Here is a 26,745-nt window from a genome sequence, read left to right on the forward strand (position 1 = left end):
AAAGAAATATATACATTCACTTATTTATTTTTATAAATACCATCCTTAATTTTTTTTTTAATTTGAGAGAGAGCGAGAGAGAGCAGGGGAGAGGGTCAGAGGAAGAGAGAAAGAATCTTAAGCAGGCTCCACATGGAGCCTGATGTGGGCTCAACTCCACAGCCCCGAGATCATGACCTGAGCTGAAATCAAGAGGCAGATGCTCAACCAACTGAGCCACCCAGGTGTCCCAAAGAAATATATTGTTTTTTTTCCCCAAAGAAATATATTTAAATGGGAGTTTATAGTACTTTATAAACAGAAAGCCAATATCACTCACCATAAAGAAGAAAATTTAAAAATTACAATAAAAGCAAAACAGGTTGTTAAACTTGAAATGTTAAGAGGATTAAAAGACAATAATGAAAAGCAAATAACATATCTACTGACATTTTTTAGAACACATTCCTAGACACCAAGAGCTATTTATTACATTTGTTAGGTAAACGTAAGTTCTTTATTTTTTTAATTTATTTTTTAAAACTTTTTTAATGTTTATTTTATTTGGGGGGAGAGACAGAGTGTGAGCAGGGGAGGGGCAGAGAGAGAGAGGGAGACAAAGAATCTGAAGCAGACTCCAGGCTCTGAGCTGTCAGCACAGAGCCTGATTGGGGCTTGAACTCATGAGCCATGAGATTGTGACCTGAGCCGAAGTCGGACGCTTAACCGACTGAGCCACCCAGGCGCCCCTTTATTTATTTTTTTAATTCCTAATTGGAAAGGGTGAAAGAAGGCAGTTTCGCATTAGCTGGCTAAATGACACATGCACAGACTCCATGACCCTGTCATTCTCCTTCTAGAGGTTAATCCTATAGACACACTCTACACTTTCCAGATGAGGGTACAAAGCTGTTCACTACAGCATTGTTTGTATCGCAAAACACTGAAAACAACTGAAAGATTGGAGACCCCCCCCCCCGCCGTCCTGTGGGCTAAGTGAAGAAGGTAAATACAACATAATATACACTCACGGAGTGGAAGATGATGTAGACACAGAAAAGAAGGACACCCAGATCTTTATATATCAACCTGACCGATCCCCAGGACATAGCTTTTAAATGAAAACAAGCAATATGTAGGACGGTGTTTGTAGGGAAGATCAAACAATTAAAAAAATAACAAGTACACATATTTGCCTTTACATGCATAAAATACATCTAGGACACAGGATAACATCAGATGCTTCTGAGGAAGGGAGCTATGTGGCCAGGGAGCAGACATAGAGGGAGATTAGCCACTGGACACCGTTTTGGGTTTTAAGTTTCAGAGTGTGAACTAAGAAAGTTACAAGTTACGGTTGGCAGGATGGCGACCTCGCTAAGATATCCATGTCCCAACTCCCGGAACCCGTGAACATGTTATGCTATGTGGCAAGGAGTAATTCAGGTTGCACATGGAATTAGCGTTGCTAGTCAACGACCTTACAATCAAGAGATGATCCTGGATTATCCAGATGTAATCTCAAGTGTCCTTACAAGCAAAAGAGGGAGACAGGAGAATCATTGTCAGAGTCAGAGAGAGAACTGAAAGTGTGACACTTCTGCCTTTGAAGATGGGGGAAGGGAGCCGAGAGTCGAGGGATGCAGGTAACCTCTAGAAAATGAAAAAAGCAAGGAAACATTCTCCCTAGAGCCTCCGGAAGGAACGCAGCCCTGGGGACATCCATTTTGGACTTCTGACCTCCATGATGCTAAGATAATAACCGCATGCTGTTTTAACCAGTAGGCTTGTGGTCATTTGTTGCAGGAGCAATAAAGTACCACTTATGTTAAGTATATACATACATGCATATTTATATATTTTAAAAATATAGCGCAATGGTTCAAAGTTTGCCCTTGGCAGGCAGAATTGTCTGGCCTTTAATCCTGGCTTTTCTACCTGTGGGACCTTGGGCAAAGGGCTTAACCTTTTGTGCCTAAGTTTCAATATCTATAAAACAAAGATAATAACAGTCACTTATTTATGGGATGATATTACCTGTCGGTGTCACTGAGAGGATTAAATGAGTATGTGCACTTCCAACGGTCCCTTGCACAAAGAAAGTGCCAGTAAACGTTGACTCCTACTCTGTTTAACTGTCTCCCCTGACTGGATCAGATGCTGAAAGATAATTCCCACTCAAAATGATGCGAGTGGAAGAAAATGATATAAATGACTGTATTCAAAAACAAAAACCCCGAACGAAAGAACCAGAAAAGTAGTTTCAAGAAACCATCTGACACTATCTCTAGGATCCGCTCTTCATACTAAGGTCCAAAATTATTTGGCTAAGGAGTCAAACTGGAAGTGGTTTAGTAGACAAGGAAACTTTTATTGCTCTACTAAACCACTTCCAGTTTGACTCCTTAGCCTTTTTATTAAGTCGTCTAATGTCTCTTCCCATTTTCAGATGAGTTAAAAACCAGGTCTTTCAGGCAACAGCAAAAACCTCAAGTCCCAGGATCGAAGTCTCTGCCAGACGGGGCCAGGTTTCTGCCAATGCATCTCCCGGGTGTCGATGGCCGACTCCTCATACACTTGCCTGGTAACAGCATGTACAGGAGTTGAGATGAGCACACAGACTAACTTGTAAGCCACGCCCACCCTGCTATACTATCTCACCAAAGGAAAGTTTTCTCTGAAAAAATAAAGTTCCCCTTATAACTCGGTAGAGTAAAAACTTTTCTAATCAAAAGACAATGAGCTTTCATTTGAAACAGTGGTTCTTTGTAGTCACCACCCGTCTCTTCACTCAGCCAAGAAAACAGGTCAGGTCTTTATTGAACTGCCTGCTTGTGACATGATTGACAAGTTTATCAGCTTCATTAAGTACTTGTCTTAAATCTGCACACGCTTTCTGGAGGGCAACGGTTTCTTTGTATATAAGGGCACTGAGGAGACACAGCTTTGCGGTAACAGCTTGACTATGGAGACAGATTTCTCATGTTGCCAGCCAGAGCTTCAGCCCATCCATGCCTACCCTAAATTCTTGCTTCCAGTCCATGCCGCAAGTTATCAGTCAGTTGTCCGTACAAGCTGGCCAAAGTTGGCAGCATAAAATATTTTCATGGGCTTCTTCACTTGACTCATAGGCTGTCATACTGACAATCCTAAAAAAAAAAAAAAACCACCAGGATTCAGAATATCACTTGGGTTTGCCAGTTTTCAGTGACTCATTTCACTTTGTTGTACCGATAAAAATGGCTGCTCTATATCGGCTGCCATTTCTGTCATTTATTTTGCTGGACAGAGATATCTCGTCAGTCATTATGTTTACTTTGATCAACATTCTCCGCTTTTTTTTTTTTTTTTTTTTTTGGTGTCAGGACTGACAATTTGTCAATAAACTTAGCAGTTCCAGGCTTTGCAATTAAATATAATCATATGCATTTGGCTTCAGCAGAGTTTACACTTTTATCTCCTGATACGCTGTATTCTGGTTGTAATGTTAAGTTGCTCTGATCATTTTTATATGGTATTCCATGTACATTTCAAAATGATGCTTGATGTTGGATAAATTTATGCCAGAATTTAGGAGCATCTCCAAAATATGTGATGCATGATAGCATTGGTTCATTTTCATTGCCAGTGCATTGGTAATCCACATTTCAAAGAATTACCACCACATATGTGTATGCGTGCTTTATTGTTCTGTTGTCATTTGCCTTGTTTGTGTCTGATATTTTTGCAACACTGACAGGCAGTTCCGATATTTATTCATGTGGTCATTACCCTCGTCCAAAGACAAATGCCTTTTTAAATCCCAATCAGCAGGAGTGCTCCCAAGTCCTTCACAATTTCCACCTGTCTTCAACCATTGGATTAGATAAAAAATAAGATCAGAATCCCAACTCCAGTGCACAATGATGTATTCTTACACATTGGAAACTAAACGATTGTCAATTTCCAAAAGGGATGTTTTGATTTATCTTTGAAAAGAACACACAACACATATAGGACTTCAGTGTTTGAAAATCCATTCTAGCAAATGGCTTTTTTTTTTTTTTTTACATAGCACTTATATGTTATTTACCTGTGTATTGTAGTCATTTTTATGATGTCACTACTCTCCCCACCACCTCCTGCCCCAGGAAGGGAAGCTCCATGAAGTAGATTTTTGTCTGTTTAGATTTACAGCTGTATCCCCAGCATGTAAAATGGTACTTGATGGATACCAGGTGCTCAATCAGTATTTGTAGAATAAGGGAATGAATGGACCAGCAGTACAGACATAGGGTGCATGGAAGACCCAAACTCTTTCTCTCTCAGCTCTGCATGCTCAATGACAGCTTTGCCCCTGGCTGGTTTTGTGGTCACAAGATGGCTGCCAGAGACAGTTGGCATTATCTTGTCCACATCTATGAGGAAAGAGAAAACACTTGGGCGGGTCAACTTCTGTCTTGTGCCCTCCTGAAGGGGGTGGTAATATACATGCAGATAGATAATGGCTTAAACTAATCAGGACCCATCCTTTCTCTGACAGCCAAGTTGAAGAGTTAGAGTGAGCATCTCCTGGACAGGTAATGGGCCATGTGGAAGTATGGAAGTATGGACGTTGAGGTAGAAATGGGTGATAGGAAGCCACCACTCTCTAGGACAACTCTATTGATTTTTAAAATATCAAATAGTTCAGGGGCACCAGGGTGGCTCAGTCGGTTGGGCATCTGACTCTCGGTTTTAGCTCAGGTCATGATCCCAGGGTCATGGGATTGAACCCCACGTCAGGCTGTGGACTGAATGTGGAGACTGCTTAAGATTCTCTCTCTTTCTCCCTTGCCCCTCTCCCCTGCTCATGCTCTCTCTTTCTCTCTCTTTCTCTCACTCAAATAAAAAAAGACCTACTGTGTGCCAGGTACTGCTCTAGGCACTGGGATGCAGCAATGAACAAACTCCACCCTCATGGAACTTATCTTTTATTGAGGGGAGATAGGTAATTAATAGACTATTAATAAACTATGTAGTATATCAGGGAGTGATATGTGCTATGGAGGAAAATGAAGCAGGAAAGAGGTTGTATGTAATGACTAGGGAAAAGGCAGCTGCAGATTTCAATAGAATGAGTAAGGAAGACTTTCCGGAGAAGGGAACATTTGAACAAAATTTAGAGATGAGGAATCAAGCTCACGGATATTGGGGAAGGGGCTGAGTTTAAAGCATTTTAAATTCCAGATACTTGCAGAACATCTAAGAGCTTTTCTCCGATAATTAAGTGATGATACATAATACAGATATTAGGCTCGGATCCCACCCAGAATGGGAGATAGTAGGTTGCCCTTTTAAAACCTGGATCAACCCAGAGGGGCTGATCCCTGAAAAACAGATTAACAAAGACTGAAGGATTCTTAAACAAAATCTTTCCTGATTGCTTCATCAAACTTGAACTTTTTAATTTTATTTTTATTTAAATTCATGTTAGTTAACATATAGTGCAGTATTGGTTTCAGAAGGAGAATTTAGTGATTTATCACTTATATGTAACATCCAGTGTTCATCTCAACAAGTGCCCTCCTTAATATGGGTGCCCATCACCCATTGAACTTTTAAATAAACTTCTATGAGAGAGTATTACTATGTTCTACAAATTTGGGGCACTTAAATTCGGTTTATAACACTGGGTACACTGGGTAAAGCAAACTTTCCCTACCAGCCTTACAATTTTGGTGGAAGAAAGGAGACCATGAGGGGCACCTGGGTGGCTCAGTCGGTTGAGCGTCCGACTTCAGCTCAGGTCATGATCTCGCGGTCCGTGAGTTCGAGCCCCGCGTCGGGCTCTGGGCTGATGGCTCAGAGCCTGGAGCCTGCTTCCATTCTGTGTCTCCCCCTCTCTCTGCCCCTCCCCCGTTCATGCTCTGTCTCTCTCTGTCTCAAAAATAAATAAAGCGTTAAAAAAATTAAAAAAAAAAAAGGAGACCATGAAAATATAAAATGAAAAATATAAGAGGTGAACACACACACACACACACACACACACACACACACACTATCCGGAAAAGCCTTCCTGCCTGAGGAGTCACCAAGAGGTGACATTTGAATTGGGAGGGCAGGATGGGGGAGAGAACATTTCAGACCAAGGAAAGAGCATTTCTGGGGAGCAGGGGAAAGGACAAGAACATTCCAATGTTGAGGGGACAGGAAGAGCACAGGATAAAGGGCTTATGTACACTTTTCTCTCCAGAGATGAAGTAGATTGTCCTCGCTTTGGGAATCAGGAACACTGGTGAACATTTCTGTTTTGGACAAGGTCATTGGACCATTATCTGGTGAGCATCTCCCTTAACCAAAGCACATGCTTGGGACCCATTGTTCTGCGAGAGGTTCAAGAAAGAGACCAGGGATGGAGATGGACGTTGGGAAGCCAACGGTGAGGACAGCTGTGATAAAGCGGGGAAATGCAGGGTGAGAAAAGATGGGGCAGGACTGAAGCAGCTCCACATGGAGTATGAGGAAGAGCTGGTGCTCTCCAGAGAAGTAGAGGGACTGGGCTGGAAGAGGCATGGGCCCGATTTGCTTCAGTCGGCCTGAGGAAGATGGTACCTCCTTGAGGCATTTGCTCTTCTGGACAACTCCCTCCTGTGGAACTCTTTGCTCCCCAGTCTATGGATTCCCAGTCTCTCCTCTCCCTCCCATGCCACTCCAGAACTTTCCTTGGTAGAAGCTCTTCTTTGGCTTGATTATTGGATATTGACATCTCTTAGAATTCTGCCATGGCCCTCTTGCTTTGTACTTCAGCTGCACTTTCCCACTGCATCCAAGCCTATGGCCTTCATTTAGGCTCTTCCTGCTTTGGAAAGAAGGAGATGGATTGGAAGGAGGGAGGGAGGAAGGCACGAAGAAGGGAAGAAGTGGAAAAAACTTCCAGAAAGCACTGCCACCCAAGTTATTGCTTCGTTGTCTTATATTACTATATTCAAAACTTTTTAGGGATTTGACCTTTGATTTCTAGAACTCAATGAAATATTGGCATGATAATAGTGTTTATTAATCAGGGCTCAAAATATCTATGGTACTTCATTTTTTAACCTGGCATTTTCTCAAAACTGAAAAGTACACAAGAAAGTCTGCACATGAGCTTGGCCAGGTGTTGGTCTACTTCTCTGACTCTCTTGTTAGAGTGCAGGCTGACCAGCACCCCCACGTTAGATCTACCTAGGCAAGAGGAGCCCCTGTCCTGGTCCTGTGCTCTGTGCCCCTTCTCGCTGGTCAAGGAGTCCACAGAGCCACAGGACCAAACCTATCCCTAGGCCATTCCAGATCCCAGAAATTCCTAGATCCCAGAATTTCCTGCCCCAAATGTCCCAAATCAACTCTAGGGCCTATGCAGGGCCTCTTTTCTGGGCCAGTCCTCTGGAGCCACGGGGGTGCTCAGGCCTGAGGGTGGCCTGAGGCTCTGTTTGTAGAAGCGAGTGGCTGAAGCTTGGCTCTGGGCACTGGTGTCAGCCTGCATCCTGGGAGGCCCCTCCGGGTGTGCTGTTGGGCAGGGAGTGGGAGGAGAAGGGGCCGGGAGGGAGCCCTGCCCATGTTCCACATTCCAGTGCGAACTCCAAAAAGCCTGCTGGTTCTGAACTTGATCTGGGACTTCCAGGGCATTAGGAAGTTATTCGTCAAGGTAGAGAGAAACACTGCATTCTAATTAACTGTTTACGGGTTTAATAATTGAGAGATTGTTAGATATGCGTTACACGGGCCTCTATTTGTACTCTTGGCCCAGGCCCTGCAAATGTTAGAGGCATACCAGGTGCTAAGAGAGGAATGTCACTTTTGCAATATCGGCGAGTGGCCCATTTTGAGAGAAGTGATAAAGAGGAAACTGAAGCACTTCCTCTGCCCACCCAGGGGCCCTGGGAGAAATTTATGCTATGCAATTTCAGAAACTAACAAATACTATTTCTGGCACTTCCTTCTAATGTATACGCCCTTCTCCCTATATATTCTCAGTAGTGTCAGATGTAACACGGGCTCGCCTCACATCAGACCCAGAAGAAGTCCAAGGAAGTGCAAGCATTCCTGACTTAAAATAATCGGATAAAAATATTCTTTAATCTATTGGGAGATATTAAAATGCATATAAACATATTCTTTGGTACGAACATTACATTTCATTGATATATATATAGTGTGGGTGTTTGGTTATATCAGTGAGTGAAATCTGGTTTTAAAAATCTGGAATGCTTTTGGTTCTGTGCTTCTGAGAAAGAGCTTCTGGAGCCATGTTCCAGGGTCCCCTCAGAGATGACACTGGTTTAAACTGCCACCTGCTCAATGGGCTTCCAAAGCTTTATCTCCAGCCCTGGACTCTCTCTCCTGAGGGCAGCTCATGCACTTGCCCAGTCAACACCTCTATGTGCCCCCCACCCCAACCCAACGCGGAGGAGTCCGTATTGGTATCCCGTGGCTGCCATAACAAATTAGCCCATTCTTGGTGGCTTACAACAACAGGAATTTTAGTTTTTCACAGCTGCGGAGGCCAGAGGTCTGAAGTCAAGGTGTCAGCAAGGCCACGCTCCCTCTGAAGGCTCTAGGGGAGGATCCTTCCTTGCCCCTTCCAGCTTCTGGTAACCCCAGGCATTGCTTAGCCATGGCTGCCAAGAATCCAATCTCTGCCTCCATCTTCACATGGCCTTCTCCTGTCCCCTCTGCGTCTCAGATTTCCCTCTGCCCTTCTCTTACACGAACACCTGTCATTGGATATAAGGCCCATTCTAACCCTAGGATGATCTTATCTCAAGATCCTTAATTACATCTGCAGAGACTGCTCTTCTAAATCAGGTTACATTCACAGGTTCACAGGATAGGGTTGGACAGAGGACATGTCCAAGTGGATAAACCACTATTTAACTCACTACATGATTCATCCCATTCCTTCAAAACCAGTTCCTTCTGCCAGCTCCGTCGAGGGTGGGGAGGGGTGTACCCACGTTTCCCAAGTTGACATGGGAAGTCACCCTTAGACCATCCCCTGCTTCCCCCCGCCCCCCACCTCATATCCAGTCACCAGGGCCGTCGATTCACTCGTGCTAGCACTCGAATCCGTCTTCTCCCCTCTGGTTTCCACGGCCACCCTTACTAGCCTCCTTTGTGTTTTTCAAACTCCCACCTCAGGGCCTTTGCATGAACTCTTACCTCCCTCTCTGGAAGGTTCCATCTCTTAAGCTTCCCAGGCAGACTCACCCTTTTCACAGAGCTCTCAGGTCAAGTGTTAGGGCTTCTGAGAGGGCTTCCCACCCCACCCCATGTACCTCAAATAGCTCCTAGTGATTCTACCAGGTCACTCTACTTGATTCTTCCAACCCCCCCTCCCCCCGACACACACACAATTCCATCAGGACAGTCCTGTCTGTTCACTTCTGTAACCCCCGTCTCAAAGATAGTGACATGTGCATATCTGTTATCTCTACTGAGCTCCTTTTCAGATGTCAGCATGCACGTACTTACCACTTCTTTCCTCAGAAACCTCGCTCAAAGTCAGCAGTTTGCCAAACTCAACTCCAGCGGACCACATTGCAAACACCGCTTCCTTGTTCTTTCCGTGGTATTTTACACCTGTGTTTCCTCCTCCCGGATGCTTTCTCCTCCTTGACCCCCGAAGGAGGGTGAATATATCATTTGTCTTCCAAACTGGGCCGCTATTTAAAGAGACAAAGGGCACTAATGAATTATTACGCCAGGCTAACCGTCATAAACTAAGACTCTCCCAAGGTGAACCCAGACGTATGGTCTCCCTCCCTCCAAAACCTCCCTCTCCCTTCCGTGGCTGTCTATCCTCAGACTCCTTTTCCTCCATCTACTCTTTAAATGTGTCCCGGGCCGTCCCCTGCTGTAGTGCTACACCATCTCCCTGTGTGACCTTACCAGCCGTGACTCAATCTGTCTACATGTCCCCATCAGTCCACCGTGTCTTGATTTCTGTACTCCACGTACAAACCCAGCTGCTGGCCAGAAGTCTCTACCTGGATGTCTCAGCAGCAATTCCACATCGACATCTAGACCAAACTCATGATCTTCAGCCTCAAACACGTTCTCTTGCTGTTGATGAATGGTAAATGGGTGGGGGGCGCGGGTGGGCGGGGTATGGAGGAAGTGGTGGTTAACAGCATAAGTTCTAGAACAGGTTCTAGAGTTATGGCTGCCTGGGTCCAAAGCCACATCCTAGCCATGCGTGGTAGGGCCATTATTTAACCTTTCCAGGCCTCCGTGTCCTCACCTGTAAAGTGGAGACAGAAGTGCCTGTCTCTTAAGTCGGTTGCGAGGGTTCAATGAGACAATAAGGCCAAGAGCAGATGTTTATAGGATACCACACGTGCTGGGCATTTCTATGGGACCAATGTGTATTATTTCATTTAATCCGTGCAACAGCCTCGTGAGGTAAGTGCCATTATTTATCAGTATTACTGATGGTGATGATGATTTAAAAAACAATAGAAGTAGGCTCCAGGCCTGCGTGGGGCTGAAGTCAAGAGTCGCCTGCTCTACCTACAGAGTTAGCTAGGCGCCCGGGGAAGTATCGTGATCATGCCTCCTTTACAGAGGAGGGGCCCGAGGCACAGAAAGGTTAAGTAACTTTCTCTGGCTTAATGACAGAATTGAGCTTCAAATTCAGCAAGTCTGGCTCCAGAGACCTTTTCTCAAGCACCTCGATGTCCTCTGGGTGCCAGGTGCTTAGCACAGTATCCGGCATATAATAAGTGCTCAGCAAGTTTTTTCCACTCTCCATCCAGTCCACCAAGCCATCTGCCCAGGAGAAGGTCTATTTTCCCTATCCTTCCTCATCCCATGTCTGTCAAGTCCTGTCAACCACATTTTATTTTATTATTATTTAAAAAAAATTTTTTTTAACGTTTATTTATTTTTGAGATAGAGAGAGACAGAGCATGAACGGGGGAGGGTCAGAGAGAGGGAGACACCGAATCCAAAACAGGCTCCAGGCTCTGAGCTGTCAGCACAGAGCCCGACACGGGGCTCGAACTCACGGACCGCGAGATCGTGACCTGAGCCGAAGTCGGACAGTTAACCGACTGAGCCACCCAGGCGCCCCATCAACCACATTTTAAAGTGCTAGGTGCTTCTCCCAGAATTTGCTTATTTAATTATTAGTTTATATTCCTAGTTCATTGCCCAATGACAATTGATATTGAGAAGTCCACTAGCAGGGGACCAGGTGTGAATGGAAAGACCCGGATCTCTGCCTCTAGCTTGAGGCTTTTCCTGCAAACCTCAACTCTGCTTTCTTAGAAGCCTGATGCTGCACTGCCGTAAACACAAGCCCGGACCCACATGCGGGAGGATGAGAGAGAACATGGCGTGGGGACGGGCCGTCCCTCCTGGGGCCACCTGACCAGCCAGCACCCAGCCAAGCCAGCAGCTGGCCACAGACACATGAGTGGACCTGGCCAAGGGCAGAAGAGCCACCTTGCTGAGCCCAGACCAAACCGCTGACCCGCGGAAAGGGAAGTTAAATACATGGCTGTTGTTTTCAGCCACTAAATTTTGGAATTGCTTGTTATGCAGGCAAAGCTAACTGATCCGCTTAGATGTCCTGTTAGCTTAGGCTGCTGTAACAAGATGCCACAGGCTGGGTGGCTTAAATTTGTTTTCTCACGGCTCTAGATGCTGGAGTCCTAGACCAAGGGACCAGCAGAGCTGCTTTGTGGTGAGGCTTCTCTTCCCGACTTGCAGATGGCACCCTCTTGCTGTGTCCTCCCATGACCTTTACTCTGTGCGAGCCCAGAAAGAGAGAGAGATCTCTGGTGACTCTCCCTCTCCGTATAAGGACATCAGTCCTATCAGATTCGGGCCCTGCACTTATAACCTCACTTACCCTTAATTACCTCCTTAGAGGTCCCATCTCCATACACAGTCACACTGGGGGTTGGGCTTTGACCTAGGAATTTGGGGGGCACACGACTCAGTCCTTGACAGGTATCGATCATCAAGAGGAAGTCGGGCCCATGAGAGCTGCTAAGATCACTTGAGCGGAGCGTGAGGGGGCAGAGGAGACCCATCAACTAAGGACAAACGCAGGGGAACGATAGCCTTCCTGGGGCCGGCAGAGGATGATGAGCCCCGGAGGGGACGGGCAGAGGACGGACACACAAGGAGAAGCAAGCGAGGGCTGAGGAGGCATCGAAGCCGAGCCTGTTTGTAAAGAGAAAATGAGCAAGAGAGTCCAGCGCAGTCGGCAGAAGTTAGGGACCAGGTGGTTTTGGCCAGGTCCTTGGTGGACCGAGGAACAAAAGGGAGAGAAGGCAATGAGAGAGCCGATAAAGCTTCCAAGAGGCTTGGGTGAGAAGGAACGAGAGAAATCTGGAACACAGGATCAAGAGGAGCTTTTTAGGACAGAGGGACCTGGGCATCTCTGTGCAGCAAGAGGCGAGAGCTAGAAGCAGGAGAGGCTCGCAATGACGGAACAAGGTCTGGAGGAGGCAGGGAGCAGCTGACAAGAACTAGCCTGTGTTAGCACTTGCCAACGGGCCGAGCTCTCTGTGGGGCTTATCTCATTTAGTCCTTCCGTCAACTCTATGAGGTAAAGGCAAGGATGATCCCATTTCCCTGATGAGGAAACTGAGGCACTGAGGAGATTAAGAGACCTACCCAAGATCACACAGCCTGCAAGTGATATAAATGGGATTTGAACCCTGGCAACCTGACTTTAGAGGCTAGGGGGATCTGACCTGGATTTCGGCCCGCTTCTAAAATGAACAGGAAAGCGGTAGGGACGGTGATAGCAGGATCGGTAGGGGGCAAGAATCTGATGGAGATCGTGTGCTCCTGGCGGCCTCAATTTTGTTTTCCGGTAGCAGACAGGGAGCTGAGCGTTATGCCTGGGGTCAGGAGGGAACATAGAGGGAGTGAGGAAGGCCCAGAATAGGAGGAGGTTGAAGACGGCAAGACTCAGGCCCGCTACTCGTGCCGGCGAGTGGCGCTGATCTGGGAGTCCCAGTTGGTAGCGGTGGAGGCGGCATTTCTCCAGCGGCGCTCCGGGGTCAGGAGAAGGGAGGAAGGGGCACAGTGGCTGCCGTGCCAGGGTAGGAGGCTTGCCGAGGGGGTGCTGCCAAAGGGTGGGGGAGAGGGCCATGGCTCCTGGTGGGAGACCGCGGTTCCCGACCCTGGCTGCATTTGAAGGCACAGGAGGGCTGAGCCCCGTCCCGTAGCAATTATCCCTGAATCTCCCGAACTGGGCGTGTGTTCGTGGTCCCCGGTGAGGACTTCTGATTCCATTCCAGTAGGGAGTTGAGGCCGAGGCCGGGAGGGTAGGGAGGAAGAGGTACACGCAGAGGAAGGGAGTGGAGGAGGGTGGAAATGGAGGTGTGAGCACTAGCAGGGGAGGAGGGACACCTCAAGGTCTGAGTTCTGCCTTAACGGCTGGGAGGGCTGCAGACTTTCTACCCCCTCTTCCACACCCATATTCCTGGGGCCAAAACAGGACGGGATTGTCTCCAACGTTTCCCTTCATCCTTAGAACAGAGACCTCCGAGGGGCTGGACTAGGGGAGGCCTCAGGAGCTGCCTGAATGGAATTTTCTTCCCACGTGACCAGTCCAGCCCGGAAGAGCCACCCAGGAGGACATCAAGAGTGGGTTATCTGCAGGCCTGGGTATATCCCTCAGCTGAGGAATTTCTCAGGGAAAAGAAGAGTGGGGAATGGGTGAGGATGGCTGAAAATGGGAGAAGCACATTCATTTTATCCAACCAATATTTATTGAGGTCCAGGCACGGAACTTGTGCCATATTGCCAGGCAATATCTAAACACGACAGGTAATGTGACCTTGGGTGGCGCTTCCCAGAGCCTTCTCTGGGATGGAAACAGTGTCCCTTTAAAAACAAACAAACAAACAAAACAAGGTGGGGTGGGGAGGTGGGATCCAAGTGCAGATAAGTTTGGGACACATTGGGTTACAGAGAGTTAAACGGATTTACTTCCTGCAGGACTTCTCAGAGCCTTTAATCTGTTAACGTGTTCTGAGACTCTCCAAGAAGTGGAGAGGCTAGCATCATCCTAGCATGCTTGACCCCAGGTCTCTGTCGTTCCTGGCCGACCTTGAGGAATGAATGATTCACGGAACATGCTTTGGGAAGTGTGATATGGTGGCAAAGAGCTCAACTTTGAAGTCATAAGACCTGGCTCCCGACGCAGGCTGTGGTGCGCGGGACCTTAAGCAACTTGCTTATGTCCATTTTCACATCTGTAAACTAGAGCTCCTAGTGGCTCTTTCCTGAACTTGTCGTCAGGAGTAAATAATGCCCCTCAAGCACTGAGTGCGGTGCCCGGCACACAGAAACCGCTCGCGAAAAGGGCACTGGCCTGGTTGGGGAGATCCTGGAGCCTGTGTTCAAATTCTATGACGTGCTGGCCTGAAAAACTGACTGGGGACCAGGAGTCAGAGCTTCTGTCTTCTACCTAGTTACTTGGACATAAAACCCAAATGGCTTTCCAAGCCTGCGACCTGACCAGAGAAAGAACAGTCAAGGGGAGGAAGGCAGGCAAGGGATGGGGGAGGAGGAGGGAGAGACTTCTGTTTCCATTCCTGCCCGAGGGAAAGAGACTATGGGAATCTGCTGGCGATGGGCTGCTTTGGCTTCTTGCAGAGGGTGGTGACAGGGAGGGGAATGGCCAGCCAGCACCCCTGCCCCCGGGACCCCAGGACTGTGACTGTGCGAGCGGGCACACAGGAAGCCACTCTAGGCCAGGAGGGTGCCGAGCAGCTGTGGGACTTGGCCCCCATCCCAGCAGTGTCCTTCCCGGAGGTGACGCTTCGAGAAGGAGATTTCCAGAAAAGCTCCACGGCCCTGCTTCTGGCTGACGTTAGTGCCTCTGGAAGGCTTTGGGCTTGGGGGGACTTCTACCTTAAGGGACGACTGGGGAAAGGATGTCCCTCGCCCAAGTGCTCTGTCCCATTTCTTTGGGGCCCTGCTGACGTGGGAACAGACGACGGTGTGGAGGGGGAAGGCATCCGAACTGGGAGACATGGCGTAAGGAGGGCACCCCATCCTGCAACTGGGGTGCTGCTCCAGAGGCCCTGGGGTATGTGCCCGCTCCCCGAGGTTCCAGACCCCACCTCTCCACTCTGGCCCCTAGAAACCAGCCCCCATGGCCTCCGTGACACACGAAAGGTCTCTTTTCATTCTCCTGACCTCGGGGGTGGGGGAGGGGAGAGAAGTGCCACCAGGGGACACCTACGAATAACCCGTGATCTCCTTTTCACAAGACTCGGAGGTCAAACATCGTGCCCGAGGTCAACAGCCACACCAGAATTTGAACCCACATCCTGTTCAGCACCACGGCTTGCCCTAACTGGGAGGTTCGTGCAGGATCCCCAGTTTAACCTCTGCCTATGCCCTGGTTGGCTGCAAAAACAAAAGAAAACAAAACCAAAAACACACACATGCATAAATCAGTAGGACATCTCTGATGGAAGGAATGTGAATCCTGCTTTTTGTCCTTTCGTAAGGAAAAGACAGAATCGCAGAGCCCTGGTTCACAGAGCTCTGTCAGCTGCCTGTGACCAGGACCTATCGGTTTTTCCAGGAGCATACCCCATCACCACCAGACGGTTCAGACAGGCCCCCCCTTCCCCTGGCTTCTGGGCTGCCCCCCACCACTCCTCCAGTCTCTTTTCCTAGCCAGGGTGGGGCCCCTGGGGCTCATGGCCTCGGGCCCAGAACTTGCCTCGCCTCCTTTCTTGGCAGCTGCTAGCCATCTCTGCAGTTTTTGGCCTAGTAAAACCCTTTTTCTGCCTGCCCAGGGGAGAGTTTTGATTGGCTTCAGCTGGGATGACCTCATCCTCTCCAGAATTTGGGGATGTTCCCATTTTCCACTGCTCCACCTTCCTCCGCCCCCGCCCCAACCCGCCCAAGCTGTGGAATCCCCCAGCCTCACTGGAGAAGGCGAGCATGTGCCCTGGATTCCTGCCCTCTCCCCACCCTAGCGCTCCCGCTCCCCCGGGCTGTCTTTGCTGCCCCCCGGCTTTGCCCCAGCCCCTTCTGCACATTCCCTTGGCCCTCCAATTCCCCTTTCCCCTCCGCGGGCCCCTGCTCTCTTTCCGGGGCTCATGGAAAACTGCATGATTTAAAATAATCATCTTACCCTTGTGCCTGCCCTTTTTGGTCTACATCATCTAATTTAATCTTCACAATGACCCCGTGATATAAGGATTCTCCGGTTTAGGGGTGAAGAAACGGAGACTTAGCTGATGTAACCTACTCCAGACAATCTGTTAGTGTGGATGGAGTCGGGGTCCACACGTAGGTGTGTCTGGCTCCAAGGCCGCGACAGAGTGCTTGTCACATTGAGAGACGCTGCTGGCTGTGCTCACATGAGGGATCCTGCCAGCCACACATCTGGCTTCCCTGGAAGGCTCCACAGCAGATCCCATTAGCTCTACCTTCCAAACGTTTCCAAAATCTGGCCCCGTCTACCGCAGCCCTTCGGCTGAGCCACCTCTGCCTCCCACCGGAATTTACTGAGGTCCCCCACCTAATGGGTCTCCTGCCTTCACCCTCCCTGGCCGTTCTCCACACAGCAGAGTGAGCCTTTAAGGTGTTCCCTCTGATCATGTCTCTCCTCTGCTCAGAGCCTTCCAGTGGCTCATGTCTTAGAGTCAATGCCAAAGTCCCCACAGTGGCCTAGAAGGCCCTCCACACCTGCAGTCCCATTATCCCCCCACACATGACCTCTGATTTCACTCCTTACTGTTCTCCCTCTCTGCTGCAGTTCACCAGCCTCCTTGCTTGTGCTTCAACACGGACAGCAAGCTCCTGCTTCAGGGCCTTTGCACATGCTTTTTCTGCTGTCTGAAAGGCTGACCCTCAAATAGCTTCATGACTCAGTCCCTCACCTCCTTCAGGTTTTGCTAAAATATCACCTTTTCGGTGAATCTTACCTTATTCACCTTATCCCCTTTGTCCTGCCCAAACCCTCTCCACTGCCTGCTTTTTCCTCCCTATAGTACCATCACCCAGTGACATTATTTTACTGATTTATTAGGTAATTATCTGCTCCCCCTGCTAGAATGTAAGCTTCATGAGTTTAAAAACTTTTCTCTTTTTTTTTTTAACTGCTATATTTCTAGTGTCTAGAACAGCACTTGGCACATAGTAGTTTCTCAATAAATCTTTGTGGAGGAGAGGGAGGGAGAAAGATGTTGGTCAGCTCATTTCGAGTGGTGCAAACAGAAGGGAGTCTGGACAGGCCTCTGAGCATCCTGGCCAGATGTTGGGAAAGCTCAAGTTTGGGGCCCATCCCCCAAATAGAAGTAACCTGTGGACACTTAGGGCTGCTTCTTTGCAGCTTCAGGGCCAAACTTTGACTTGAGTCCCTGGAGAGGCCAGTCCCAGGGCAGGCTCTTGGGAAGCAGACTCTGGGATGGAATTGAGTGTGGGGGCTCGTGAGGGCGTGCTCTTCAGGGCAACACCCAAGGGAGGGAGGGGCAGGAAGCTGGAGTGACTTGGAGACGTTGAGCTCTGATTTAGGCCCAAGGACAACCTCGGCAGACAGCACGGGACTCTGGAACTAACATAGCCCCTAAGAATTGCCGCGTAGTAGGCTGAAGCTCTGGGCCTTTATACCCCAGCCTCAGCCCGTCACCGGCTGGGGGCCTGGCCTCGGCCTCGTGATGCTCTCTGCAGGGAGGGGCTCCCCACAGCTGGGGCGGCAAGTGCTTTCTGAAGGGGGGTCTGGGCACACGGCCGGCCGTGCCACCACAAGACCCTCAGTGCGCGTCTGCCTTATTCACTGACGACCTCACCCAGCCGGAGGGGTCCCTGAGACCCCAGAAAGGAGTGAGGTGGATCCCAACAGTACCCCGGTCGGGTGTGACGCAGTCCAGAGCTGGCCACCTTCTGGCGAGAGAACCAACCAAGACAAAGTCTAAATTGGGGCTATACGGACGGTGCTTTTTTAATTAAAAGAAAAAAAAAATTGCGGGAGGGGAACACTCCTTCAGTAGAGCAGATGTCCGTCCGTCCCTACGTGGAAAAAAAGACTTGAGCCATCGGCGTGTCCCTCCAGGAGAAAGCATAGAAAATAAGAGATTCTACTTAGGAAGTCCTCGAAAGTGGTAGGTGGGCTTTGTCCTCTAGAGTCACGGGTCCCACGTGATAGATGTGTCCTACAGGAGAGAGGCTGGTAGCCAGGAAGAGCCGGGAAGGAGGCAGCATAGGGTTTGGCTAAGAGCTGGCGTCAGACTGTCTACGGTTTTGAATATGGGCTCTGTAACTCTTTGGAGGGCAGATCTTCAGAGGCGACTGGACTGAACTGTGTCCGCTTCTCTCCCCCCAAGGCAGGTCCTAATCCCGATACAGAGAACGGAGTCTTGTTTGGAAATAGGGTCTTTACAGAGGTAATGGTCAAAATGAGGTCATGAGAGTGGGCCCCAGTTGAATACGACCGCTGTCCTTTTGAAAGGGGAAATTTGGACTCAGGTGCGCACCTGGGGAGAATGCCGTCGAAGATGAAGGCAGAGGGGCGCCTGGGTGGCTCAGTCGGTTGGGCATCCGACTTCGGCTCAGGTCACGATCTCGCGGTCCGTGAGTTCAAGCCCCGTGTCGGGCTCTGTGCTGACTGCTCAGAGCCTGGAGCCTGTTTCGGATTCTGTGTCTCCCTCTCTCTCTGACCCTCCCCCATTCATGCTCTGTCTCTCTCTGTCTCAAAAATAAATAAACGTTACAAAAAAAAAATTAAAAAAAAATTTTTTTTTTAAAAAGATGAAGGCAGAGATTGAGATGACGTAACCACAAGCCACGGAACGCCACGGATTGCGGGCAAACGTCGAAAGCTAGGAGAAAGATGCGTGGAACAGGTCCTCCCTCACAGCCCCCAGAACCAGCCCTGCAGGCACCTTGTTCTCAGACTTCCACCCACCAGAACCAGGAGGCAAGAAATTGCCGTTAAGGGGCCCGGTTTGTGATGCGTTGTTACGGCAGCTGCAGCAAACCAATATCCGGTAAGTCTCTTAAGCTCGCGGATTCTGATTCTTTGCTTTCTCACCTATAACACGGGGATGATACTACCTCTCGCAGCTGCAGCAATGACGTACGATTAACCATCTCTGTCGTAATTCCAGGCACAGAGCGTGCCCTTCCTATGTCACTGGTGGCGGCTCTTAGGCGTGAGAGCGGCTCATGGCCAAGGTCTTTTCCTACGCCTGATTTCCCCCAGCCATCCCTTTCTTGTCACTGTCCCAGATGAAGACAGCCACCCAGCAGCGGGTTCTGTACACTGACTGCACTCACTTGCAGTTACTGCTGCTGGGTGGTCCGCAGGAAGGAAAGGATGGGAAGGCTGGACTTTAGAGCCCGTGGCAGCCTTCCTACGGCCCGCGTTAACCCGATGCTGATCCCTGCCTTGTGGCTTTCAGTACGCAGACGTGAAGGAAGGAGAAGTTGCCAGATCAGCCCTTCCAGATATTTAAAATGACTCCCGGGTGCCTGGGTGGCTCAGTTGGTCAAGTGTCCAGCTTTGGCTCAGGTCATGATCTTGTGGTCCGTGGATTCAAGCCCCACGGTAGGGTCTGTGCAGACAGCTCAGAGCCTTTAGCCTGCTGCTTCCAATTCTCTGTCTCCTTCTCTCTCTGCCCCTCCCCTGCTCACACTCTATCTCTCTCTCTCAAAAATAAATCAACGTTAGGGGCGCCTGGGTGGCTCAGTCAGTTGAGCGTCTGACTTTGGCTCAGTCTGTGATCTCACAGTTCACAGGTTTGAGCCCCACACTGGGTTCTGTGCTGACAGCTCAGAGCCTGGAGCCTGCTTCAGATCCTGTGTCTCCCTCTCTCTCTGCCCCTCCCCCCCCCCCCTCTCTCTCTCTCTGAAAAAATAAGTAAATGTTAAAAAAAATTATAAAAAAACTTCTTAAAAAGATAAACATTAAAAAATCAAAATTACTTTCAAAAATAAATAAGCAGGAATGAAATGAAATAATAAATAAAATGAAATAAAATAAAATAAAATAAAATAAAATAAAATAAAATAAATACAAGACTTTCAGTAGAGCATCATTATCGAGAGCAAATAGACACTTAAATCACACCCCTTATGCTCAGCGCTGATCTCCAAGGAGTGATCTTGAACATCCCTGTTTGTTTCAGAGAAAGGGAAGTCATGAGACCAAGCATTGCCCCACTTCTAAAGTGGAAAGTGAACATAACTATCGTCAATTAAATGTGTACTGTTTATTATAGCTAACCTACCTTGCCTTGCTATGTTATAAAGGTTGTGAAGTTGTGGGTGTTGTTTAATATGTGATACACACACTTAAAAGTTCATTGCAGACCTTTATATAATCAGTGTGATGTGTGTATTTTGTAGGGCCTGGAAAATAATTTTACTCTTTCGAATAATTGTGGAGATTTATAGTCACTATGGCATTGGTTTTATGGTATATTTTTTGGCTGTATTTATGATTCATTTGTTTAGGAACCTCCAATTGTAACATTATTCCTTTTGGAAGATTTTCTACTTCTCCTTGACACCTTACAATGTATCTTTCTTTCCTCTTTGCTTCTACAGCTTGTGTTGTTAATTTTGTATCGTAACAACATCTACCACAGCTAAAAGCTTTTATTGGGGGGTGGGGATTGTGAATGTGACATATGCTTATTTTCTTAATTTCAGAAAAGATAGCAGAGTATAAAAAAGCAAATAACGTCTCCCAGAATCACAACCTCTTAGAATATTTCCTTCTTGTCTTTTTTCTCACTCTGAGCATAAATAAGTAGTTCATGTGTAAGAGGAACAGGGGGGAGTAGAGAGCTGTGTCTGTGGCAAAACCGGGACAGGTGTGGGCTTCTGTAGGGAAGTGGTGGGGCAGCTGCCAGGGGCTGATGCTCTAGAAGGAGCGAGGAACCTTCTGAATGAGGGCTCGTCCTATCGGGACAAGTGGTCAAGCAGATGTCTTTGCCTTAGTGAGTGAGCCCTCGTCATTAAAGAAGGGCCGCATCTGAATATAATAACCTAGCTCAGCCTGAGAGCTCAGAACCTATGGAATCAAGTCTGGGTCATGTGGGGAGGGCGGTGGGGAGGGGTTCCTGACGTGGTCCAGCCATGTCAGGCATTGCAGAGTTGTTTCACTGAAGAACAGGTCCTAGACCTGCTTCATCATCAGCCCTAGGTGCCCAGCAGGGGTGTGGTACATATTACACCGGGAAGAGGGGGAAGCGATCATGGAAATCACGTGTTAGCGGCAATGCCTGGACTTAGACATGAGCCCCATGGGAAACACCCATGGGAAACTTCTAGAAACACTTGGTATGAGCTCGCAGAGGCAGATGGGAGGAAGAACATGCAAAACTCAGGTGCCTTTTGCCGCGATGTGTTGCTTCATGACTCTAGCCAGTGAGACCGCTGAGAGCACAGTCATGTCATATTTAACTTGACTCCCGTCACCTAGATCATTGCTTGCCTGGCATATAGTAAGTGCTCGGGGCATGAAATTTTTGCTGATTAAATATCCTCTTTTAAATATCTTCTTTTTGATCATCTGATTTATGACATGGTTTCCAGGAACATGCTATGGTTAAAAATGGGACTCCCTGACCAGAAAAATGAAGTCAAGATGCTGCTCACAAACTTAGCATCAATGAATCTTGGCATTCCCTTCCCCCAAATTCTCTGGCTCCCAGAAACCCATTACGTTCAGAAGCACTGGGATTAGAAAAATGCTGGAGTTTTCCATCAGCGAATGCCCTTGAGCCCTGACACTTTTCCTCATTATTTAAATGGATCTAGGAATAGAAGAGAGACCAGAACCAACCAAGCCACCTCCTCAGATGGACAGGAGCCTGGAGACCTGGCCTTTGTTTTACTGGTGAACTGGGTGTCAGCCATGTGTCTGGCACTGTGCTGGATATCCCAGGGGTTCTAGACAAACAGATCTCAGCCCTTGTCCCTGGGGACTTTGTCACTAGCGAGAGAGATTAACTGTTGCAAAACCTCTGTACCACAGAGCTGTTCAGGGCAGTGTGCAATCAGGGAGCAATAGCACAGACGAAGTGGCCAGAAGGATCTAGTGAGACAGAGACCCTGGGGGCCAGAGGCAGGAGAAGACTTGGTGAAGAAGGTGGGGAACGAGTGAGCGTGGAGGACAGGGTCATCTTGAGGTTGAGAAGGAAGTCAACTAGCAGGGTTGCCCTCCAGCTCTACCCTGTCACGCTGTGTGCCCTTAGGTTAGTTATGTCACCTGTCGAAGACTTAGTGTCTATAAAATAGTTCCTACCTCGCAAGGCTGTTGAGGAGTAAACAATATGCACAAGGTGCTTAACAAAGTGCCAGGCCCAAGATAAGCACTCAATAAATGTCAGCCATGGCTTTTGTTATCAAGAAGAGTGGGTGAAATTTGGAGACGGCTAGGGATTGGGAGGCCTGACCAAGCTTCTGGAGTAGTTCAGTTCTATTTATTTATTAAGCACCAACTATGTACCAAGCATTGTGCTTGGCTCTGGGGTAGTGGAGACAGGGGCCCTGCCCTTAAAGAACTGACAGGCAAGCTGGATACAACAAATAGGCAACACTCCCCGTTGTGTTCCCCACAATAAAGCAGGGAGTGTGTAGGGTCGGAGGAGGTCATGTGGCCAAGGCTACAGGAGCCCTTTCCCAGGTGGAGGATCTCAGCTGAGATCTGGGTATGAGCAGGAATTAGCCCACGGGTAGAGGAGGGCCGGACAGGAGAAGAAAGGGAGAGTCTTGAGCAAAAGGAAGAACATTTCAATCATCTGGAGAGTTCAGTCCATTCAAGCCGCTACAAGTCAGCTCAGTGTGTCTGGATCCAATTAGATGGGGAGGGAGGGAAACCGGTCACCAGGGCTCTGAGGCCAATGGAGACCCTGAAAGGGAGGGCCATAAACTCACTGGTGCCTTCCGAGGATTACCTTAACGCCCAATGGGAGGAGACAAGGCCAGAGGAGACAGACCATGATATTTTGTGATCATCCAGGTGAGAGACTGGGGTGGCCTCAACTAGGGTGGTGGTGGAAAAGGGGACAAGGGGACACATTCCAGAATTACTTAAGAGCAAAAGTGACGGCAGCTCTTTCTGCCCCATGGGCCCTGCCCCCGTGCTTTAATAAAGATCACCTTTTTTCGCACTGAAAAAAAAAAAAAGTGAATCCTGGTCCTCGGGGATCTCCCACTTCCACCACACTTACATCAGGCACGTGAAAGACAGACACGTATAGACCACGCCAGATGAGTAGCAATGGAGGTACACAGGACACTGGACGGGTACAGGAGAGGGCTCAGCAAAGGCTGACAGACAGGGCCAGGCCACAGGTAGAGGTTCCTGCCAGAGGTGATAGTGGTGGCCTGGGAGCCACTAGGCAGGGTGTGGACTTACGCTGGTCCTCGGGATCCCAGCAGGGTCACACTTGATGGTATGGGTTGTAGGAGCCTTTGGGGAGCCCCCCCCCAGAGGGAAGGTGGGAACGGAAGTGGAGTACAGAAGGAAGCAGCTGCCTGCAGGGTTCATCAGAATGGGCGGGGGTGGGGGGGCGAGGAGTGGGAGCCCAGAAAGGCAGATGTGCTGCTCTGGGCCCAGGGGAGAAAGAGGAGGAGGAGTGAGCAGGAGAAACTTCGCAGGAAGTGACTAGGCTGATGGAGGGAAGGAATCCACTGCGGCTCGGGGCATGAGACTGAAGCTGAGGCCCTGTCCAGACGGTGCGGCCAGAACCAGGGCACTCGGTACCCAGCACAGGGAGGTCAGTGCCACGGCTACCCTTTCCTGGGTGCCTGCTGCCGCCAGACCCAAAGCCTGCAGACGGGCAGACATCGTGACACCATTTCCTCCTCACCACCACCACCACCGTCCATGCTGCTGTTCCCCACTTTACGCACGCGGCCACCGTGGTTCAAAGAGGCTAAGAAACTCACCAGGCGCGCAAGTGATGGGAAGCCGTGAATTCAACACAAACCTTGAATGCTGACTATGTGAGGTAGGGTTGAGCATTAAGTCCATGAATGTGTGTAGAGGATATGGAACAGTGCCCGGGACAGAGGGGGCATTTTCCAAGCGTTCCCCGTTATTATCATGTCGGGACACAGCGTCGGGCCCTGGAGATATTGTGGTTAACAAAACGAGAGATTCCTGCCCCCGTGGACCTTAGCGTCCCGTGAGGAAGACAGACATAAAGGAAAGATGCAAGAAAACATAACGCAGATCACAGGAAGTGCCAGGAAAGAAAATGGACTCTATGTTACAAAATGCCCAGTTTGACCCCAAAGCCCAGGCCGCTGGACCACGAAGGGCTGAGGCATTAGTGGTCGGGGACTGGTTCTGATGCAGGACGAATCTTGGTGGCACCTCCACAGCAGGGTTCCTTTACGGGAAGAAGCAGAGACAGACTAGAGCAGTGGTTTTCAAACTGTTTTAGCTGAGGAACCTTTTATTTAAACAGGAGTGTAAGCATAAGCCAAATCCAATGAGCAAACAAACACAAGCTCGACTGCTCTGACTGAGGGCCGAACTGCCCCCCGCCCCGTCTGCCTTTCCATTTCCATTCTCCACAGCCCCAGAGGGGCTCCACCAAATTCCCAGCAGGAACGCCATGAGATCAGAATAGGACTTAACATTAAATGAGCACTTACCAACAGCTATCATGACTTACGCTGTCTCATTTCATTTTTTTTTAAAAATTCTTTTTAACGTTTATTTATTATTGAGAGACAGAGCATGAGCATGGGAGGGGCAGACGGAGGGGAAGACACAGAATCTGAAGCAGGGTCCAGGCTCTAAGCTGTCAGCGCAGAGCCTGACGCGGGGCTCGAACTCACAAACCGCGAGATCATGAGCTGAGCCGAAGTCAGATACTTAACCGACTGAGCCACCCAGGCGCCCCTCATTTCATTTTCCCCATGACCCTATAAAGTCATCTTTTTATAATGAGGAGCCTGAGGCTTAAAGGGGTTGATAACATCAACCAATCAATGGCTGCTTGAAAGAGCTGCTTGGCGGTCACGGTCTGGCGCCTGCCCAGCTGTGTAGCCCCATGGCTGCCACCCCCTCACACACACTCACACGTACACACCCACACATACACCCACACATACGCTGCAACCACACTTCCTTTCTTTAAATCACAGGTACCCATCTCGCATCCCCGGCCTCGGCACACGCTTTTCCATTCTTCAACCAGTATGTTAGTCTCTTATTGATTCTGTAACAAATGATCACAAACAGTGGCTTAAAACAACACAAACTGTCTCATACTTCTGAGGATCAGAAGTCTCCAAAGTGGGCCAGCAGGGCTTTGCTCCTTTTGGAGGCTCGAGGGGGAGAATCCATTTCCTTGCCTCTTCCAGCTTCTAGAGGCTTCCTTGGCTCACAGCCCCCTTCCAGCAACGCCGTCACTTGACCTCTGCTTCCATCTTCACATCTCTGACTCTGACCCTCCTGCCTCCTTCTTATAAGGCCTCCTGTGATGACATTGTGCCACCCAGACAATCCAGGAGACTCACAGCTCCACTCCTTAATAGAATCACAGGTTTCTTGCCCTGTAAGGTAACACATTCCTACGTTCTGAGGATGAGGATGTAGACATCTTTGGGGGCCATTATTCAGCCTGTCACCTCATAACCCCACACTCATTCTTCACACCTGAGCTTCAAGAGCATGTCCTCAAGGAAACTGTGTCTGACAGCCCAGAGGAGACCTTCTGGAGGTGGGGGTCTCACAGCAGCCTGTGCCTCTGCGTCACAATGCTCGTCAGAGTCACAGTTTGGCGTTTGTTTGGACCTTATTTGATTAAGGCCATGACTCAAGAGTGTGGGGAGCCGCTTGGTTTTTCCATTTGTGTTTTCAACAGAGTCTGGCACACAGAAGTGGCTCGATTAACATCTGCTACATAAATGGATGAACAAATACAGGACCCTGCCCGAGGCAAGTAGCAGAGGCAGGATTTGAACTCGTGCAGCCGTTTTACAGAATCCCATCCTGTAAGCCTTGCACCCTCACAGCCTTACCTCGCGCAGGCCTGCCGCGGGGCTCAGGCGCAGGGGGCATGTGAAGTCACCTCCAGGACATCCCACCAGGTCATGTGGCTGGCGGGCCAGACCACGCCTGAACACCTCCAGGGGCACCAGTCTGACGTCCAGTGATTTAGGACATGGGGTGGGGGTAGGGTAAGAGTTCCGTAAGCCCTAGCCACGTGGGACTGGGGGCTACGGAGGGACGGGCAGCCGCTGGAGAGGCAGCAGTGGGGGGGTGGCACGAGGCAGGGGCGGAGGGGGAGCCCGTGGGCACGCAAGCGGCAGGAGGGAGAGAGAGCCCAGGGCAGCGCCTCGGGCAGGCCCACGGGGAGAGGCTGAGTGGGGGGGGGGGGGCGATGCCAGCGAGGAAACGAGCTGTCAGAAACTCGGAGGCGGCGTGGGAAAGTGCAGTGTCATGGAAACCAGGGGAGCGAGCAGGTCCATCCGGGAAGAGGCGGCTGCCGGAGCATCGGCGGCGCCGCAGGGCGGGAGCGGGAGTGGGAGGCCCAGGGCCACCTGTCCTCGCGGGGCAGGCGGGCTCGGTCGACCTTCAGCAGGGTGGTTTCAGCAGAGGGCAGGGGAGCCGGAGGCGGAGGCGGAGGCCTAGCGGCTTGCAGGGTTCCGGAGGCAGCAGCGGACCAGACCGCCCGTTTCCGGATCTGGCAGGGGGAGCGGAGGGCGGTTGCTAGGAGGGGCGGCGGCGGGACGGGAGCGCGCGTGTGGGCGCCTGGAAGCGCCTGGGAGGAAGCAGTGGAGAAGCGAGAAGGAGGGCACGTCGTG

The 26,745-nt window shown here is 49.5% G+C and overlaps 1 long non-coding RNA gene across 2 annotated transcripts; it reads right to left on the reverse strand.

Moving 5' to 3' along the window:
* Window positions 1–654: 654 nt before the first annotated feature.
* Window positions 655–26,745, reverse strand: LOC102900507. 2 transcript variants are annotated; one of them, XR_006592441.1, is made up of 4 exons: window positions 25,960–26,745; window positions 9,451–9,641; window positions 2,999–3,128; window positions 655–2,560 (listed from the first exon to the last, which is right to left on the reverse strand). It is a non-coding gene; the product is annotated as an uncharacterized LOC102900507 (long non-coding RNA). The 2 variants fall into 2 exon arrangements; XR_006592440.1 differs by lacking the exon at window positions 655–2,560 and having other exon boundaries at window positions 2,766–3,128; window positions 25,960–26,743.

The sequence above is a fragment of the Felis catus genome, chromosome F2 (assembly GCF_018350175.1).
Source record: "Felis catus isolate Fca126 chromosome F2, F.catus_Fca126_mat1.0, whole genome shotgun sequence".
NCBI classification, from domain to species: Eukaryota; Metazoa; Chordata; class Mammalia; order Carnivora; family Felidae; genus Felis; species Felis catus.